The sequence below is a fragment of the Columba livia genome, chromosome 3, assembly GCF_036013475.1.
Source record: "Columba livia isolate bColLiv1 breed racing homer chromosome 3, bColLiv1.pat.W.v2, whole genome shotgun sequence".
Classification (NCBI taxonomy): Eukaryota; Metazoa; Chordata; class Aves; order Columbiformes; family Columbidae; genus Columba; species Columba livia.
In genome coordinates this window covers 42171459-42188181 of record NC_088604.1, presented here as the reverse complement: position 1 = coordinate 42188181, position 16723 = coordinate 42171459, and the positions used below count along the sequence as shown (strand labels likewise).

At 37.6% G+C, this 16723-nt stretch overlaps 1 protein-coding gene across 2 annotated transcripts in view; it reads left to right on the top strand.

Annotated features, from left to right (window-relative positions):
• The window catches only part of MMS22L (MMS22 like, DNA repair protein), a 95722-nt gene that overhangs the window by 53664 nt on the left and 25335 nt on the right, over positions 1-16723 (top strand). The window lies entirely within an intron of this gene.

The following is a 16723-nucleotide window of genomic DNA, read 5'->3' as shown; positions in this document are numbered from 1 at the left end:
TAAATGGTTTAATTTATGCCTCAGCAGTTAAGCATGCTCCTGGTTAACAGAAATACCCTTCAGCTACACAGGATTTGGGAGGGTTGGAGGGCACTCATTTGCACATAAATAGCCATTAACTGATAAATTCCCAGAGGTCTCCTGTTGCATGCTAGTGGTTCTGACCTACTTAGCTAGCTTAAATTTGTTTTACAGAATTATTATAATTCCATCCTTGGTACTTAAACTTTGTGATTAATGCATGCCTCACAATACAATTAAAGTATAATTACACAGTTTTACAGTTTGCTATCATGGTGTTATTATTATTACAAAGAGCTGGATTTTGCAAATATTACAAGAATTAGGGTTCTGATACCCATCACTTTGCTGTTATTAAGTGATTATGTTAAATGGGACCCCTTTATGTCTGAAGAATGAAGTGGAGAGAGGGGAATCATTAACTAACACATCAGATGGTTTCTAAGTGATTGAGGAAGAGATGTGTGCTGGGGTTTTCTACACATCTGTAGACCATAGGTGCAAACACCTTGTGTTCATCTTTGCCAGCTGCCTACGACATGCACATCTGTGCTTTAGTGTTTAACAAAAGTTTCATACTAAACTCATCTCTAATCTAATAAAAATCATTTGCATGTGTTGAATATCTGATTTTATTGTACTTCATTGAAGCTTTTTATTACAGGGACAGGTTTTTTTCCTACCATTATTAAAAATATTAACAGCCAGATACAGAGATCCAGTAGATGTGTGTAGTGTAGATTAAAATGTATGTGCAAAGATGACGCAGATATTTCTCTTGTGCTCTGTAAACTCAGAGCAGTTCTCTCATTTTTTTTGGTTGTGTGCATGAATGTATTGTCTGTTTATACTGGCTGCAAATAACAGCAACTCACAAACATTGCTATTTTTATCTTAATTATAAGGGTAACCTGGCTTCCCTTATTCATCTGGCCAAACTTGGACTAGTTTGTTCTTCAAGGAGTGATCCAAGAACCACTAATGTTACTTGTATGTGACCCAAAAATCACTGCTAAACTGCAGAATTGTTCTTCCATCCCTTTTTTTAAAAGCAACTGCACCAGAGAACTTAGGTCTTTACATTAACAATTAATACAATTAGCTAATCAAAGGACTAAAAAATATTTTAATCGTATTTTTCTATTCCAATGTAAGTTACAAATCGAATTTTACTTTATCTGTGAATATGTGTTATTGCAAAGTTCACTGATGGGAAATGGAGCATTTGACACTTTCTCTGAATTATGCTTTTTGTTCTTCTAAAGCTCTTAAGGTTACATTATAAAATGTTTTAGCTGTAATTGCACAGTGGAAACTCCGAATGTTGTACAGAAATCAAAAGCTGTACCCTCAAGTCTTATTTGAGCCAGTGCCTTGGATATCATTTTTGCTTCGTTCAAAATGACCTGTTGCATTTGTGGTTTTCCGCTTTTTAAGTTGTGCTATTAATTTCCTTAACAATGAAAATATTTCTTCTTTTTAATTCCGGAGAACACCAAGAGTAAAAGGCGAATAGAAATCTTTTTCTTGGAATGATTCCTCTCACATCTGGAACTTTAGTCTGTATTTATGCTACTACAGTGATAAAATCTCTGCTTCAGGTATTATCATTTGCTGTCATTGAGCTCAAAAAACATTGGTCATTATTACTGATGCATGGAAGCAATGCGCACAGGTAGCCAGTAATTACGCTTGGAATAATTTACTATATTTCAGTGGTTCCTACTTGAATATTCGTGAATTGGTTTTATTTCCAGTCTTTAAAAAAAATACTGCATTGAAGTGGCTTAAATCATTTTCATGTGGCACAGCAAAAATGCAAAGTCACATTACCGGAAAGAAATGGTCAGCAATAAGAGCTGTTTTGCAAAGTTGGCTTGCAACAACTACCACACCATGTGGAGAAAACAGTTATCCTGTAATAATAAGACTAATGAATGCAGAAATCCATTGATTGAACTGGCTCTGGGTAGATTATGTGCAGGCTTGCTTCAAGGAGAGGAATTTATGAAATGTTTGCCGCATCCAGCAAGCGCTGCTGCTATAATACAGCTGCCTCCTCAGTGGTTTGCTTTGATCCTGCGGAATGAAAGGACAGGAGGATCAGCTCAGGTCTAAATGAGATTACAGCTGGTTCGGCAGCTTATCTGGTCTAATGCCAACTAGTGTGGCTTTGCACGTCCTAAGGGGTTTACAACAGAAACTGTTTATTGAGTATCATCGGTTTACTCAACACAAGCAGGCTAATCCTTCCCAGCCTCAGCATGTTGTAGGATTGTGCATGAGCCAAACCAAAAGCTGGTGTAGCCAGGGCCTCCAGAGCCCTTTGTCTCGCTTCATATTGATTTTTTTACCTGTGTTAAAGGCAGTAAAAAAATAAAACCAATAAACAGCCCCTATTGTGAGCAAAAGGTTAATCTGACCTAAAAATCTTACAAAAGCATCTTTTAACCCTAGAAGGGATGGCAGCCTTTCTCTGACTTTTCACTCTAGGGATTTTCTAGTTTAAGGTTTTGAAGAGCAAAATCGGAAAAACAGCTGAAACATTTAACTCGGTGTGTCTTGCGAGGTCTCTGAATTCTTTCAGCAGCTGCACAGAGAACTTTACACGGTTATTTCTGACATTATTAACATTGTGTCATCTGCCTGTGGTAGGTGATGCTGTGTAGCAAGGACGTGACATGCCGAATGTAGGCAGACTGTAGCAGGAGCTGGTGGGTGTCCCAAGGCTCATGCTGTGGTGGACTTTATGTAAAAATATCAGAAAATGCCTTTAGCATTTGCTCCCCACTTCTGCCCCCTCACCTCCCCCCCCCCCCAATAAATATATAAATTGGCACACAGCATACGGACTACATTTTAAGGAATTTTTTAAAGTATCAAATAGGCCCATAGAAGCAGAATGTTTTTAAAAAAATTATGTGCTACAAGTTTTAAAACAACATCCCATTCTGTCTTGATATGAAATACAATGGAAGATTAGATATAATAATATTTTATTGACCGTGTTTCCTGTCTGAGGTGACTCTATTTTGGAAGACATTGCGGCGTGTGTCAGATTATTATAAATCAGATGTTCTTTATAGTATAGGGAAAGAATAGATTCAACTCTAGGAAGCCTTGCAGAGTAGTAGCCAGTAAGTTATTAAAGCTGCGTTGTTGGAATTACATGGGAATTGATTAGATACCTGTATTTTGTATACTATGCATATCATTGAGAGTAATTAAATCAGTTCTGCTGTGATGCAGAGAAGACAATGTGGTGACATACCCATCTGTCATCAGCTGCATGTGAAAGACTTAAACTAGAAACTGTTTTGAAGACTGTTGAATACTATCTGAAAAGATGGCAGTAAATTGAGGAATTATGAATGGTTATTTTCTTTTCTCTTAATTGGAACAAATGTGTATTTTAAGCTATATGTAAGCAAAAGGGTTACTGTGGGTACCATGGAGGCATTATGAGTGTTGTGCGGGAAAATTGCTAAAAATCATGGTTAAGATAAATGTGAGCTTTAGTAATACTTAAGCCTAATGGACAAGATGTGTGCAAGTTTAAAATGTCGTATTTACCCTTTCACTTGTATTTTATCAAACCTGGCCTTAAAGCAATAGGTCGCTCTTGTGTAGTATTACACTTTTAGCACATTTGGAGATAAAAGCTATTGTTGGTGATTGCTTAAAGTCTCTTTGTTCAATCATCTGAACAGTGCAAATCAAAGCACTTTGTCAGACTGTGAGAAGTTTTGCTTGGATAATGCTTCCCACACACACAGGTCACCAAATAAATTATGTGCTCGGTTTTACAGCATAGCTGGTGCTGGAAGTTAAATGGATGCCCGGTGGTAGAACTCGTAAAACATTTTCCTGTTAACACGACCAGGCAGAATTGACATTGTTGATGGCAGCTTTGATCTAATAAACTATCAGTTCTAACAGTGATTTTTACTGTGTTTCAGAAGGGATGATGATATAAGTTTCGCAAGCCTACTGTTCTTCCTGGATGACAGAAAATTAGCTCTACTGTCTGTATTACCAAATGTTGGGAACAGTGTTAGCAGGGGATGTTCTGTACCTAAAGTAATCTCCTCCACTGAAAAGATGTATTACACGAACAGCATCCTTTAACACAGTGGATACTCCATAAAGAACAAAATTGATTTTTCAGGAAGGAAATAAAATACTTTGTTTTGGAATTTGGAATCAAGTTACTTCATTATCTTGTGTACAAGTTTACCTGCCTTCTAAAATCTCTTTCTCTCTTGGAGAGAGATTTTTCCTAAGCCACTTATAGTATATGACTCCCAGCAGGTTGCTAGAGAGTATCCATATGCATTTAGTTTTTTTATTTTCTGCAAAGGCATCTAGAGGAGTAAGAGAGTTTCATTTTAAAAACGAAAAAAATATATTTGAACGGCAGTTCCTCTCTTTGTTACAGTCTTCTTTTAAATTAAGAGAAACGTAGAAAACTTGGAAGCATTTTCTCAGGCTTCCCACCTGAAAAATAAGAATGGCATGATAATAGCCAAGTGTTACACATGTAATAGCAGGACAGGTGCGTTACTGGAAATTCTATTCTGAATGTCTGAGGAGAACTGTGGGTAGTAGTACTAACAGTTTGTTTTCAGTGTTTGGGGTTTGTATTTTGATACCGTTCCTTTACCTGCCCTCCATACTTTAGGTTGTTATTCTCAGAGTCCATTTCACATTTCTTGTTTAGATCAGGAAATTTCAGCTGAGATGACACCAACTCAACATTAGAATTTCTGCAGCCCGGAAGGCTATTCTGCCAGTTTGTCTTCTTGGTACTTGAGTCTGTGTGAGAACAAGTTCAATGACAGAAACTGCTTTTCGAAGTCTGTGCTAGGTAAACAAGCACATGTGAGAGATGTGGTGAAGTTGACCTCAGTGAATTTGTTTCAAGAAATTTGCCAAATTTTGAATTATTTTTGTTTTCCCCACAGAGTGGCTAAGAAGAATTTTAATGATCTTTACATGCCCATAAATTTACATCACATCTCTCTAATTGTAAGCTTTTCCAAAGTGATGGGTATGCTTCTGATCTGTTTGTGTGAAACACGGTGAAGTTAAACAGAGATCCACTTTAGTACAGTATGTGGGTGTCTGTTCCCCAATGTGAGGAATCTGTTAAGTTACTGGGCTATGTATTGTAAAAAGTCATCTGTTTAGGTCAACCTGTTAAGCTTTTTTATTTTTTTAGATATCTTTACTGTGTGAAAAATTACTTTTTTAAAAAAGTAAACAATAGCTTACAGAAGATATGAACTTGTCCCATCACTGTAATACTCTATCAGCTGGTGTTATACTGATATTGGAGTCCCATGGAAGAGCTCAAGGAAGGATTTTGGAAATTATTACACTTAAAACCAGGTTTCGGTACTGGCCTTTCAGAACCGGTTGATTGGCATTCCAGTCACACTGCATAGTTATCATTTCTCACGGAATTATTTTGCAAACAAAAGACAGTAAGGAATTGGTAAAAAAGGCTTAGCTTGTAAAAATTCAGAAAATTTGTTGCATCAGAGTCTGGGTCATTGTTTAGCTATAGACAGCTACACTTCATTGCCCTCCTGGTGCTCTAGAAGAATGTGTTTCAAGTAAATTATGTTGTATAAGTAAGCAGCATAGTGGGTTTCCACTACAAGAAAAACATTGAAAAAGTGATTTAAGTTCAGCAGAGGACCACTGATATCATACAGGATCTGGAGAACATGCCCTGTGAGGGGAGGCAGAGAAATCTGAGTTTGTTCATCCTTAGAAAAAACAGACTTGGATAGGAGGTGGGAGGGGAAGGCATTTTGTTGTTTTGTGCAATAATCTAACATGGAGTTATAGATAAGATGGGAGCAGACCCTTCACAGAGGTGTACAGTGGTAGGAAGCAATGGACTGAAATTATGATGAAAGAATTTTTTATTAGCTATAAGGATAAAATTTTGACAGAATAGTCAAACACTGAAGAAGTTTTGGTCATTTTGTAAAATTTTCCTCCTTGGGGTTATTCAAGACTGGCATTGCTTTGAGCAGGGCTTGGACCGGACGACCTCTAGAGGCCCCTTCCAATTTAGATTTTTCTATGACTCTAGCTCTTAATTGAAAAAACAACAACAAAAACCCACAAAGCATATTTTTTTAAAAAAAAATCCCTATAAAGCTATAGAAATGTAATCATGATTTCTCCATTTAAAAAAAAAAAAGAAAAAAAAATAATGTGTTTACAATGTAATGTTTCTTTAAAACAACAGAAATTAGCAAAACCCTAAAAACCGAAGGGTGAAGTATCTCATGGTCAGGACTGATCACAGAGCCTCCAGTGACTCCTGCAAGCCCTTCCTGTCCCACATCAATGGTGGGAAAGTGTGTTTTGTGGCTTTGTTTTAAACTCTCATCACGTGAGGCTCACAGCCCACTGGCAGCTCTGAGAGACCCTTGTGAAACAGCGCACAAGGGGCTGAGGCACGTTCACTGGTCTGAAGCTTTGCATGTGGTACAGGAATTTGTTGGGGAGGTTTGTCTTTGATCAAAAGTAATTGTAATGTCAGAATGTTAGAAAGATTGCTATTCATTATAAGGCTTTAAAGAATATAAATGGAGCTAGTTTAAGTTCTGTGAAATAATAGTGATTTAGAAACATTAAGTTTGGTTTAGGTGGGTTTTTTGCATGTATGTGAACTAAAAAAGGGGAAAAAGCAGCTTAGGATAGTATCCATTTCAAATGCGTTCTGTCCATCTTTTTCCTCTATTTTTCTCTATTTGCTCTAACAGAGTTTTAAAAAAATTCTCAATCTGATCTATGCCGAAAGCCTGATCAGGCAAATTAAATGTCTTTTTAACTGTTTGCTTTTTCTGTGCTGTTGCCGGAAAGAACCGCGCTCTGACTTACCTGTTCAAAGCAACAAGATAATTCCCAGTGCCTTGACCAGTGCAGAATCCAGCCCAGGGTGCTCAGCTGGGATCTGTGACCACCTGAGCCCTCCTGCTGAAATGAGGACCTGGGCTGACTGTCCTGGGATAGCAGAGTCACTCTGCGTGTGTGTGTGTTCCAGTCCATATTTTGTGGTAAGGAGATGAAGAAAACTGATCTTAGCATATGCCTGTGTAATACAGAGGAGAAGTGAAGTTGACTGAATACCAGTGACGGTAATAAAGGAAAATTGCAGTTGGGCTCAAATTAGTTCTCTTTTTTTTTTTTTCTCATGACTGTTCCACAAGCTGAAATGTGAACTGGTTGCACTGAATTAGCGCAGGTTATGTTGTCTTTACTGCTTTTGCAACCGTATCCGAGTTAAATGTGGTCAGGAGAAGACAACAGCTCTCTGGCATGAATTTGCCTGGGTGGCTGAAGCAGATGTAATATTCCCTCCCAGCAGACCTACCTAAAGCAGGCTGGAGCTTTGTTGCTTGCATTTAAATTATGGTCATAACAACTTGTCTTTTTGTGATTAGTTAAACCCTTTGAGAAGGGTTAAGGAGAAGGTGCTAATATTCTGCAGCCCTGAATGTTTGGCTCTTCTCTACCTTGGTGTTTTAGCGTTGTATGTCTGTTCCTGTTAATATCTTTGTCTTTGAGCATAATAAAGATGTTGGGGATTTCTTGTTCTCCCGGTATATTTTAAGAGTATTACTGAGCACACACACAACATGCTGTCACGGTGAACACAGGGTTCTCTATTACTGTGCTTAGCTATAGAGAGGATTATATTAAACTTGGTAACCTTGCTGAAGCCCCTTTGTACATTGCTGCTGTATTGATAATCTTCACATGATTCAACTGCAGTTGAAAACCTTTTATCACAGCATTAACACTTTCCATCCCAGTGAAAATGAGGTGATCTCTTTGATATCAGGAGATGAGTTCTTTGATGTGCAGATAACTTTTATTATTAGTGTGGTCCTGCAGAATGTTGCCTTGGACATTTCTTAACCTGAGTATATACCCAACTCTAATCATTCAAAAATGGGCAAAACAATAGTAGATAATTAAGGGGCTGTTATGCTGTTTGATTGCTTACAAAAGAGTGGATGTTTTGGGAAAATATTAGTGTTCTAAAAGAAACCCACAATAACGTTTTGGAGTAATTAAGAAAAACACTGCCTAGTATTTCACATGTAAAATAAAAAACAGTATTACCTACATAACAGTAAATTGAAGCAGCAATGTGTCAACGTGTTTTATCTGTGATGAATGCAAACATATTAATGAACAGCTTTCCTCTAAAATGTGAAGTTAAATGCATAGAAAATCATGAAAACGTAGTGCCCCTTCTTCAGTATTGAACATCGTAGAATCACAATTTTGGTGACACTTTGTCTCTCTTCAAGGTAAAGGGAATACAGCCAGCAAAGAAGTTCAAGCTCCATTTCCTTTTTTTTTTTTTGTTTTTTGTCCATTATTTTATTTTATGCTGCTTTTTTTCCAAATACTTGCTGTTTCTTGTAATTTAATAAGTGTTTTGGATAGATGGCTGGCCCATTTCTCCTTATACTTAAGACCTTCACCAAGCAACTGGTGGAAGATAGTTGCAAGTGTTTATATGACAGCTTTCACTTGCTTGTCACGATTATGGCATCTCTTTGGCTTGGATCATCATTGCAAGTCTCACTGCATGCACAGTCACCTGGGAGAGTCAGAAGGACAGGACAGGCTATTCATAACAAGTTCCTGGTCTCTCTTCTGCCATGTAGTGCACGGGGGGAAGGTCGCTGCATGAAGAATGAGATGAAAGAAGTGATATGAGGATGGAGAGCTGGCTGTGCTTGCAGGTCACTCCATTTCTGGTTTTCTTCTTTCTGAGTTAAACTTTTCTGCAGTTGCTGTCTGTCTACTTTTCTATTTGAAGGATTTGCATGTTTCTTCCTGCAACTCCTGTTTTAAAATGGACCTCTTTATCCTCTTGTCTCTACTGAGTCTGGTGGTGGTGTCCTGGGAACTTCTGCTGCTCTCCAGTAAAGGGTGGGAGCACTCACTCTACTACTGCCTTGGCCTTTGTGCAACTTTTGCTCTCCAGTAGAAAACACCTAAAGGATTGTATGTGAATTACACCTGGATATTGAGTGTTCTTTGTCACTCCTATGTGGTACTTTCTTCTAAAAGTCCAGAAGATAGTATCCAAACAAATGAATATATTTAACGTTTCAAGGGATGACTGTGTTCAGAGATGCTGCAGCTTGACAAACTAACATCTCTTACTTTGAATGCTTCATTTGAAGACTCTGAAATAGGTTAGGTTATGGTTGCTTTTACTAATTTTAATGATTCTTTGATTGTGATATTGATCAAGCAATGAGAGGTAGCTTTGCTGGTTGTATATTTCAACATAATATATTATTCTTTCCCTATTGCTGTGGAAAAGAAGATTCTTAAAACCTGAGACTTTCAGTTCACTATTTTTCTACACTGTGTTCATTTCTTGAATTGAATTTCTCTATTGAAGTAACTGCCAGACTGTCTATTACAGTATCTGTTGTTTTTTTAAAAAAATAATAATTAGTGACATTGACTTAAAATTTGAATAGCTCTTGTTTTCCATTTTTACTTATGGGGTCAGTTGCAATGGTTATGTTTTGGGCTTTTTGTCTGGTGGTTATTTTTTTTAAATATAACTTTAAACCTGGAAAGCTTTATAAAGAGTGCTGGTTTTTATTTACTTTTTATGTCAAAATGTAATCAAATGCTTTTAATTGTGCAGTTGATAGACTTGTAGAAGATGCTAACAGAAATAGTAAAAAATATAATACCTTGTGAGAATATTAAAATCTCAAGAGCTACATTCCTTAGCTGTTGATACTATAGTTATTAATTACTGACAACTTGCATCGTATGTACAATGCACAGTCTGATAACGTGAGAAAATATTGCTGCTGCTGCATTTCTATTGTAATATTTAAAAGGATCTCACATTTTCCCCACTCTTTTGTATATTTTAGTGAATATCCCTAATAATGTCCAAGAAATTGAACCTCACTTTAGTCTCCAAATCACGAAAAGGAAAAAAGTAGTTGTTTAAAATCATTAACTATTCTTAAAAATATTTGTATCATCAAAGAGCTTTATGTTATTTCCTGAATAGTAAGGAGTAAGGGTCATTTAGTTTAAGGTATTTTCTGTTGATATTATTTAACTAGGGAAGGTGACCCTGAGCTGAATTGCAATGTGTGATTTGAATGCCCATGGGCTGCCCTTCCTTGGTTTGATTGGGGGAGATTATCTGGGTTTCTAATATACTTTAATTACTCTGCTTGTATAAATTGTCACATTAGAAGCTTCTTAACTGTTGAGTCTGTTCTATCAATGATCCTCTAACAATAGGAATATACTAGGCTCTTCCACTGAGATTTGAAGATTTATACCATCAATGAAAGAATTGGAATGGCTCCGTTTAAACCTACTGTATCTTCAATAGGAAAGCGTATGTGATCTGCTTCTACTCAAGCAGCAATTGATGTGTGGTAAATTGAAAGGATCTGTAGCCTTTTCTATTTTGTTAATAGGCATTTTTCAATTAAGGGAACATAATGCAAAATATGTTTTAGGATGTTTAGGGGCGATGTTTTCCTGCTGTGCATGTGGATAAAAACAGAAAACAGTATGATTAGGATTTTTGGGTGAAGGAAGGTGGGGTATCTTTTAGTGATGATTAGCTAAGGTCTTACAGAGAAGCTGTCGTAATTGAGATGCTGCTCTAATGTCTGTGTGTGTCTCTTACAGCCTAAGCTAGATGCCCTAGTACTTAAATTATCTCTGTATATTTCTATACACACACACACACACACACACACACACACACACACACACACACACACAAAAAAAAGTCTCTTCTCTCCTAGTGTATTACGGTGATTTAGGCCTCTTTGGACCTTTTATTCCTGAGCACTGCAGGCATCTGTGGGCCTGACAGCTCTGTTCAGATGAGCTAGGAAGACACCAGACTTGGAAGACTCCTGCACTCAGATGGTGTAGGAGTCTTCTGAGACACAGCGGTCTGATGGCCTTACAGTAACAGGTCCTGATGAGCAGCAACTCGTTTGGCAGGTACAGCATGTGTATCTTGTAAAATATACCACTCTTGCTTCCTCTGTGCAACATTGTCTATGGCTAGCCTACAGAAAATATGAAGGATTGCATCCACTGTGTCTGGTTAGTCCAGAGATGTCTGATTCAATCTCATGAAGAACAGAAATCTGTGTGCTTGAAAGCATTGTGGAGTCCCACTACTGAAGATACATACTTAAACATGTTAGTTTGGGGGGGGCTTTGTTTTTTAAATAACAAACAACAGTCTGATGAAATATCTGTTACCTAGTGGTTAAGACATAATACTGAGGGGAAAGCATTTTATGGGTCTTATTCCTTGTTCTGGGATTTTGCATTTTTTACCCAGTGATTGACTTAATATAAAACTCTCAATCCAAGAGCAGAGCCCGATCGCAAAACCAGTCTGTCAAAACTAGACCCAGATGCCCTCTACCTTAAGGCTGTTGTTATATATGAAGAAAGTGTATTCCAGATTTTAAAATGAAGGTAACTACTGCCACACCTTGTACAGCCTGCTGGTTTTATGTGGGTTAGTCATGATATCTGGGCACCAGTAGACAGAGTTGTAGGTTAGATGCTCAGCTCAAGGCATTTGTGTAGCTGAATTGCAGGCACCTAGGGGACTTCCTGGTCAAAAGAGGGTGATCTGCTGAAGTGAGCAGTCTGGGAATTATGATTCAGGAGTCTGAGACCTGTTTGTGCCTTGCTTTTTAACTATTATATCCTTTTATCCCTTTGGATCTCATCCAACATTCAAGATGTCACTTTGCATATGCTTCACATTGTTGTGCCTGATGAAGGCAGGTTGTAACACTGACATATATGATTTTGTGCAAGTCTGTGCTATAAGAAAAATTAAACATAAATTAATGAATTAAAGCACTGGATAAAAATCCTGGATGTTGCAGTTGTGAAAAGTGTCACTCTTCCCTAGTTAGCCCTCCCTACCTCATCACACCAATCAGTAATCCTCACATACATATATAACCAGGCATATTATTCCAACATCCTTTCTGCGGTAAACATTTAAACAGGCAGTCTGTTGTGGATTATTGAAGCAAATTAAACTGGAGCAAGAACACTGAAACATGATTCAATAAATACTGAGCTGATGGAGGCATGTTAATTCTTGATAATATTGTATTGCATTCTCTAAATCTAAAACACAGCCCTATACCAGCTACTAGGAAGAAAATTAACACTATCCCAGCCAAAACAGGACAGATATTTTGCCTGTATATTGCAGATATGGAAAAAAAGTAGAGAAATTGTGATTTGAGGTAGGATTACTACTTCTGTCCGGTTACTACTGCAGTCATACCAGTCTCAAAATACTGGGTGCTAAATGAAGTGATATAAAAAAGAAATTGTGAGTTTAGAAACAGATTTAAAAGAGGACTTGGATATTTGAATCAGACTTGGGTAGAATTTAGTCACCTTCCTTCATGCATGTTTGACAGAAACAGCCTGAATGTGGAAGCATCTGAAAGTCGGTAGGTGACTGTTTTAACTATTGAAGTTCCCTTCGTACCTAAACTTGTGCGCTCATACACACTAAGGCTGTTTTCACAGGCCTTAGCTGTTTAGCATCCAGCTTAGGCACTTCGAGGCCACAAACTAAATGTTCTAGCACTGAAAATACCTGTGAGCATGGTGTCAGTGCACCTGCTGAAGATGCTGATACCCAATACAGAGCTCTGCAGCCCGGCCAACTTGTGCTCCAGACTGTGGCCAAGAGGTTCCCCGCATCAGCCAATCTCCATATCTCTTCAGTTCTTTATGCTGAAATCTTCACAGCTGCCCTATAGCTGAAGAAGCCTCAACTTCCCCCAGTCACTTCTGTTGCTGTTATCACCTCTGTAGCAACATTAAAATAGGACCAAGGCATGATGCATTTATTGCTAAAATATCAAAATGAGAAACTGCATTGATAATCTTAGCAATGCAAAAAGAGGGAGAACGTTTGGAATGGAAAACTGCAAATTCAAGTATTAATCGAGTTGCATTGATATACAGACAGCACAAAGTTCCTATTACCTGTCTTTGAATTTGAGTGTGATGATGCTGTTTTGTTTTACTTTGCCTGAGTCCTCCTTGAAAGAACTGATGTTAGTAGTTGAAATTCTAAGCATCAAAGCCATTTATCATTTTAGAAACACTTAGAATCATAGACTCATAGAATCATTTTGGTTAGAAGAGACCCTCAAGATCGAGTCCAACCATTAACAAAACCCTGACACTCACCCATGTCCCTAAGAACCTCATCTCCGTGTCTCTTAAACCCCTCCAGGGTTGGGTGACTCCACCACTGCCCTGGGCAGCCTGTTCCAATGCCTGACAACCCTTTCTGGGTATTGTTCCCAATATCCAACCTAAACCACTTATACACCTCTACCCAGTCTTCCTAGATTTATCCAAGGGTGTTGGTCCTGCAAGTGTTGGGTTTTAATTATTTATTTGTTTCAACATCAAAGTGTAATTTATTTCCTTGACAAAGACTTTCCTGAGCTTAATCTTTGCCATACCGGACAGTTGAGTTCTGTGGATGTTGTGGCTGTCCTGGAATGGTCTGGGAACAGAAGAACTGGGACTAGCATCTGTGAAGACAGCAGTCTCTATTTTTTCAGTCTGGGAGGCCCTGGGGGTGGTGGTATATGTCCATCTCGATGCAGGTAGGAGGAGAGAGGTCTTTTCTTGTGTTGGGGAGTTCTGAACCCTTGTAGTTCAAATTAAGTGACATTGTATTAAGTCTAGATTCCATCTCTCCAGCTTCACCTAAATTTTCACTCCATTTTAGTAATCCAGGTTTGCAAAAGCATGGTTTATGTTTGCAAAAGGATAGTTCATGATTACGGTATCTGCATCCAGATAAACGGTTGCAATTCCTTACCCAGGTGTAGGATACAGAAAATAATCCCACATGCTACTGCTATACCTATACATCCAGGACAAGCCTCATTCAGGTAGCACAAATATTCCCTTCATTTACAAACCCACAGTTTATTTGATCTGGTAGTAAAATATGAAAAACCACTCCCCTTTTTACAGAAATAGGAAATTCACAATTTAAAACAAGTAAAAACCACACCAAGTAATTACCATTGTAATGAGGCAACCAGTGGTTCCACGGTTCTTACAATGATGGAAGACTACATGTATATAGTTTCAGGAGTGGAATGATGTTTGATCGTATGCTTATCTAGCGTTACAAAAATGTGGAAGCCTGAATAAAAAATAAAACTGTATTTATCCATAGTTTTATGGAATTAAAAAAAAATTGCTTGTTGGTAGAAGTAGCTGGATACTTCTGCTGCAGCACATATTGATGCTCCATCGATTCTATGCATTTACCTTATTGCAAGCATTTGTGTAGGTTACTATGAATAAACATAAATACTGATTTGTACGTGTTGCCCTTCCACTGACACAGAGATATATTACCTTACTTTGGAAGTCTGTGCACCCTTCTACTTTGCATAGATGGCTAAAGGAGATGCAAGGCACCCTTCTTTGGAGAGGTAATTTAGAGGAGAGAAAAAGGTCTTTGTGCAGTTTTACAGTGTAGTCTGCATGTAAGTAAAGCAGAATTTGTTCCTCTAAGTTTTATTCTATGCACTGTGAAGCATGGTGCTTTCCTTTTTCAACACAGTAAACCAAAATAGTTTTTTATGTTTCACTGTTAAACTTTTTTCTTTTGTTTTTGTATTGAGTGAAAATATATTTTTACCTTCATTCTTTCGCCCTGCTTTTTACTTTTTCATTGTTTGTCCTCCAGCCCTTGCTACTTCTGCACCCTTTTCTTTGTCGTTTTTTAATAAGGGGTATCCCAAATAAGAACTGCTTGACTTTTTAATGCTAATCTTGCATCTATTTCAATCATATTGACTTGGAGAATATGCCTTGTAAGTAAGAATACCAACTGATATACTGAATGTAATCCTCGCTTTCTAAGCATTGATTGTTTTCACAGCATCCTGAAAGGGTAAGCAGTCTTACTATCCAAATATCATGGCTGGGAAACAGGCTACCAAAAAGCTGTATGATTTATGTGAAGCCCCGGTGGGAATAAATGTCAGGTTTAGAATTCCTGGCTTCTTTTCCTGTGTTTGGACTCACACCATCTCTCAAAGAAATACTTGATTCTTCCTAATATTACGTACCCTCCCATGTGTGTTAAATGTACCCATTTGAAAAGTAGCTGGTACTCAATTCTCTGTCTGTCCTATTGAAACTAACGGATGCCTGCAGGCAGGCATAAGGTATCGTTACCTTTGACTGCCAGTATGTTTTATGTTTTAAATTATGTGTTAGGCAGAATTTTTGGATACTGATTTGATATAATGAGATGCGCTTCTAATATCAACCCTAGTACGGGAAGGCCTTGCAGCCAGCCTACTCTTTATTTAAGATTATTCCATTTCAGATGTCCTAATGAGTGCTGCGAGTTGTGTAATTCTTTCATAATTTTCCCACATTCCCAGAAGGAAACTAGGGGCTGGAGTTTTTTCTGTTTATGTTTTAGTTTATTTCAAATTAGGGTGAGACCAGAATAAAGATCTAGGGGAAGAGTTTTGTGAAACACTTGCTATTGTGAGAATGGCAATTAAGAAAAAAAATATTATGGTCTACAAATGTTAATGATAAGGCAAGTCTTAATGCCTCTGCTGTTTGCCATTATCTTATAAATATCTTGACTCTGACTTTACAGTGCTGTTTATGGAATTTAATAAAGCAAATGTAATAATGCTGCCTGTGCTTTAATGCACAATCTCAATTGAGTTGACCAGAAGATAAATAGGAACAGGAATGATAGTGCGTTCCTACAGATTGTTTTTAATAAGCGTGTTATTTAGTTGATCAGCCCAGTGCAGTAATGCCTCCTATCCTGCTCTACCAGACAAATTTATTAATGCTTCCACCCCCCCCATTTCTCTGGGAACATTGATTCCCTGCAGACATATCTCTATTAAACCTCTAGAAAGTCACAACTTCCAAATTAGATTAAGTAGCAGGAATGGTACTAGAGGAATCAAAGAAAATTGAGTGCATTATTGAATTCATGCCACATTGTCTCAGGAAGAGACGGGAGTTATGTGTAGTGGTAACTTTTGTCCTTACTGTACTAACAAAGCTGTGGGCATTGCTGTCAAACCTCATTGTCTGAAGCGCGTCAGGATAAAATGAATCTTTTATCTAAACTTGTACCTAGTGAGGTTTTACAAATGAGAAATAGGTTTCAGAAGGAAGCTTTACAATTGATCAAAATCATTTGCCGTTATTTGCTGTACACAACCCTATCCTAAAAGCCCTACTGACAAAAACGTTAAAAAAGCATCTGGCTTTGGATTGTAAGCAGACTTGATTGTCATGCTGGCAGTTGCAAAATGCAGATATTCATTTTAAAGCTGCCTATTTCTCATTTTGATCTGACATATTAAAAAGCATATAATTAATGGTTGACATTAGTAATTAACATTAACTTTATGGTGCTTAATATGCCATCATTCATCCATCAAATAACTGGTATGCATAATGTCTCTGCATAAAGGTTTTAATTGCACAAAATGATCCTTCAGTTCTCAGGCTCTACAGTTTAAAGTAGTTGTAAATGCATTTTTAAAAGATGAGAATTTTTCATTTATTGAGT